The sequence below is a fragment of the Castor canadensis genome, chromosome 13, assembly GCF_047511655.1.
Source record: "Castor canadensis chromosome 13, mCasCan1.hap1v2, whole genome shotgun sequence".
Lineage (NCBI taxonomy): Eukaryota > Metazoa > Chordata > Mammalia > Rodentia > Castoridae > Castor > Castor canadensis.
Genome location: NC_133398.1, coordinates 124,170,294 through 124,174,984, shown reverse-complemented (window position 1 = coordinate 124,174,984; position 4,691 = coordinate 124,170,294). Strand labels below are relative to the sequence as shown.

At 49.1% G+C, this 4,691-nt stretch overlaps 1 long non-coding RNA gene across 1 annotated transcript; it reads left to right on the top strand.

The window, feature by feature from the left end:
* Window positions 1–468: 468 nt before the first annotated feature.
* Window positions 469–1,948, top strand: LOC141415590 (uncharacterized). Its single transcript, XR_012440572.1, has 2 exons — window positions 469–786; window positions 1,272–1,948. It is a non-coding gene; the product is annotated as an uncharacterized lncRNA (long non-coding RNA).
* Window positions 1,949–4,691: the final 2,743 nt, after the last annotated feature.

The following is a 4,691-nucleotide window of genomic DNA, read 5'->3' as shown; positions in this document are numbered from 1 at the left end:
CATTTCGCGCCTGGGCGGAACCAATCACCGCGAGGCCCCTGCCGGCTGGCCACAGCGGCGAGTGACAGGTGGCGCGAGCCAATGGCCGAGCCTGGGTTGCTTGCTAGCCGCATTTGGGCGGGGCCAAGCCTGCGCGCGGGTCCTTACTGCCGCGCCATTGGCCGCTGCTCTCATTTCCTCCCCCCCTCCCCCCGCCTTGAGAGCCAACAGCGTTCGAAACTCCGAGGGAAGCGCGAGAAGTCCGCCCTGGCCCAGACACACCCGCTCGGAGCCCCGCCCACTCGCAGACCCCGGGGGGCGGGAGGAAGCTAGGGAGTTGCTGATTGGAGAGGCCGCAGGGAGGGGGTGGAGCCGGGGGCGGTCGTTGGTCGGCGGCGGCGCGCGCCCCGCTCCGCCCCGCCGGCTTGTGGCTGTTGGGCCGCGGTTCCCGCGCGCCGGTTTAAAGGGCTGGGGCCGGGCCGCCCGCCCCGCCCTCGGTCCCCGTCGCCGGGCTCGCGCGGCGTGGGTCCGCGCACCGCGGAGGCCCCGGGGCTGCGTCCGCCGGGATGGGGCTGTCAGCGACCGGCCTCCGCGGTGCGCGGCGCCGTGGTTTAGCGAGCCCCCGGCGTCCGCCCCGCGACACCCAGTCCCGAGCCGCCCGGCCCGGATTCTGCCGGTGAGGCATGGGGACGTGAACGGAACGCACCTGCGCGGTAACAGACTGACCGAGTGACCTCTCGATTACCCGCGACGGCTTGGACAGCAAGAAGGCGAACCTTGTGTGCGGGTTCCAAGATGCATTTTTAGGTAAAAAGGCAGATCGGGCCATGGGTGATTGCTGTGTGCAAGACTTTGAAAGTTGGGGAAGCAGACAGTGCGCCTGGCGCGCTACGGGAGGAGGGGTCGCCAGGCGACTTCATGGAGCGAAGGCCTCGGGGGGCAGGCGTGGGGGCTTGAACTTCGACCCAGCGAGGCCCGGCCCCTCCCGCAGGCCCACCACGGCCAGCTTGCATCTGCCGGTGTGCACAGATGGGCGCCCCGCCTTCTCGCGCTCGGGTCGGCGGTGACCTCTGCCCATTTTACAGAAAGCGTTGCGACCTGTGCGAGATCGCGTCTTCCGGGGCGCTCCGAAAGCTGCCTTGAACGCTGCCTTCCAAGCAAAGAGGAAACGGCCGAAACACGGCCACGCCCTCACGTTCCACATTGAAAGATGCGTCATTTAATGCACTATCGGCAAAGCCCAAAGTCCAGCTCTCACTTCCCTTCCTGTAGTGAACATCTTGTTTTTACAGCTTCACGCCAGATAATTGCACCGTATTCTTACGGAGCAGTTGGAAGGATGGTGAAAAGAAAAAAGTGACAGACCATCATGACCACTCAAGTTTAAGGACTGAACTGGAGCCAAGGGATCAAACACCAAGCAATGGTTTCTGTTTAAACATTCCTGACGTGCCCTGGACTGCAAGAGGAATCATGCAAAGTGCAGGACACCGCCCTAATGCTTCTAAAAATGACCGTCATCAGCAGTAACCTGGCAACTCCACTTGCTATCTGCCACAAGAAAATGAGAGTGTGAACAGCCAGCTGAAGCCAGGCAAGACCTTGGCTTGTGTGGGCTGGATTTCATGCAGGTGGGAACGCTGTCCGACTTGTGTGGGTCACCATCCTGTCCTTGTTCTGTCCCCAGTATAATCAACAGCCCATACTTTGTAGTAGTCTAGCCACAAAGAATGCCAAACCCAGCTCGGGAGACTGACTGTGTTACTCCTGTAGTCCAGCTGTTCAAAACACAGGGCCCAGGGGTGGGGCCCCAGGCTCACTGGTAGAGCCAGGCTTGTGCCAGGCTCAGCATTCAGTACTCAGCTGGCCTCTTCTCATAAACATCTATATTTCAACCCCTCTTTGTAAAATGTATTTGAAAGTTTCAACATAAAATCTAAGTAAAACAAACTTGTTTTTTGTTTTTTTTTCTAACTTCAATAAGCAGTTGAAGCTGCCTGATTGCTGCAGAGATTTTGTCCTAGTAAGTGTGGAACACTGATCATGATGTCAATCCTTATAAATGATTTGTCTTCACAGCTGTAAATACACATAAAACAGCTTTGCAAATGGACATTGATAAAATGCATGGTCATTTATTTTGGGATTAACAGGAAGGTATTTTGGTTCAGGACCAACCAGGGCCAAAAGTTTTCAAGACCCCACCTCAACCAATGGCTGAGCAGGGTGGTGCGCCTGTCATCCCAGCTACACAGGGAAGCACAAAGTGAGACCCTATCTCAAAAATAGCCAGAGCAAGAAGGGCTGGTGGGGTGGTTCAAGTGGCCGTTTTTTAAAAGGACAGCCCTCTTTTCCCCTAAGCATAGGAGCTTGCCCCTAAAAGTACCTGACTGTCAGCTGACACTGTCACAAATCCCAGCTGTCTCGTAATAGCCATGACTCTATTGCTACTTGTCTTAAATAGCTCTCAGGGTTTCTAACTTGGGTTAGATCAAGGAAGAGCAAACCTGTCAGGCCACGTTACAGAACAAAGAATTATTAAAAGGAAACTGAGGGGTCTTCTGAACTCCAAAGTCAGAATTAGAGCCTGGAACTGGTCAGCAGAGCCCTCTGGGAGCACATGGGGGGTTCTGGCTTCAGTTTCTCTACATTGATATGCTTCGTTCTTTTCTCTCTGAAGATACTTCTTTGCCTCTGCCTATACATGGCTAAGCTGTGCACAACCATATACTCAGCTCCTTAGCTATTTGTGATACTGTATATTCAAGTCTCCACCAAAAACAGATGCATTTGTAAATCTCAATATCAGATTACTAAGAGACAGAATTTGATTGGTCCATCTTAGGTCAGATTATCCAATCAGCAGACACTATCTAGTAACCAAAAGATGCACTGAAGTCTTTACAATCTGGAGAACAGTTCTCAAAGAAGGGGGAGATGGCTTGTGAACAACATTGAAAATACAAAACATGCTTTTTAGTAAATTGCGTATTTTCCACCTAACAATAAATTGTGAGCATGTACTTTGTGCCATGAACACTCTGCAGGTGATTTAACTCACCTCACTGTATTCAGTTGCGTAGGAAAACCATAACATCTTGAGTGAATCTATCGAAATTGCAGGGTTTTGTTTTTTAACTGTGCTGTTTGCCATCCATGAATGGTTGTCCACACAGTTAAGTCTTCATGCACCTGGAATAATTTTCTTGGATTGTATTTTTCTAAGTAGAGTTGATAGGTCAAAAATTTGCAGACCTTTAATTCTATGTGTATTAGAATGTTATTTGGCTTTATTTGTCCAATCTGATGACTCCTGAACACAAGGCACTTAGGGCTTATGTCTCCTTTTTAATCCTTCTTCAGCAACTTTCAAATTGCAGAGCACAACAAAGGGGCTATTTTTTTTGTGTGTGTATGTGGGACTGGAGTTTGAACTCAGGGCTTTTCACTTGCAAAGCAGGCACATCTCAAGTCCATTTTGCTCTGGTGATTTTGGAGATGGAGGTCTCATGAACTATTTGCCTGCAATGTCCTTGAACCAAAATCCTCCTGATCTCAGCCTCCCAAGTAGCTAGGATTACGGACGTGAGTCACCGATACCTGTGTCAATTCACTGACTAATTTTTCAAGAGAATATGTATGTGTTTGACTGGAAAACACCAGAGTGAAGCAGGTAAAACTTGTTGAACACACTCAGGGATGACAATTGGTGATTGTTTAGATGGGCTATAAATTGGAATTTGACCAAAAAAAAAAAAAAACACACCCTCAAAAAATTGTAGTTTTTCTCTCTACAACAAAATTAGAAATAAGGGCAAAATAGTTTCTGCTGGGTATTGAGGGGGAGGGGAGGAGAGGGAGGGGGTGGAGTGGGTGGTAAGGGAGGGGGTGGGGGCAGGGGGGAGAAATGACCCAAGCCTTGTATGCACATATGAATAATAAAAGAAAAAAAAACAAAAACAAAAAATAAATAAAAACTATGTTTTGAATAAAAAAAATTGTAGTTTTTGCATTTGCTCAATTCATTTGGTAAGTAATCAGAGGGAATAAATGTGTCATATTGAACCATTGTCACCCTGAAATGTAGTAGGAAGCTATCTATTCCTCCTTTCTACATTCCAAGTGACCCTGAAGCCCTCACTGGCTTTCCAAATATCTATTATCCCCTTTCTGTTGGTATATCATTGCACTAACTGAAATTGTATAGCTACCATTCTCATGGGAAACCACATATGGTGATGGTCAATAGATATCAGGTGACGTTTTTAGGTAGAATTTCAGGAAATTTTTTTTTTTTTTTGGTGGTGGTACTGGGGTTTGAACTCAGGGCCTCACACTTGAGAGGCAGGTGCTCTATCACTTGAGCCACTCCACCAGCCCTTTTTTTTTTTTTTTTTTTTTTTTTTGTATTGGGTTTTTTTGTGAACTATTTGCCTGGGCTGGCTTCAAACCACGATTCTCCTGATCCCTGCCTCCTGAATAGCTAGGATTATAGGTGTGAGCCACCAGCACCCAGTAGGAAATCTCTTTAAAAGCCAGCCTTTTACAAAATAGTTTCTGCTGGGTATTGAGGGGGTGGGGGGCAGAGGGAGGGGGCGGAGTGGGTGGTAAGGGAGGGGGTGGGGGCAGGGGGGAGAAATGACCCAAGCCTTGTATGCACATATGAATAAAAAAAAAAAAAAAGCCAGCCTTTTAGTCTTTTATTCCCCTCT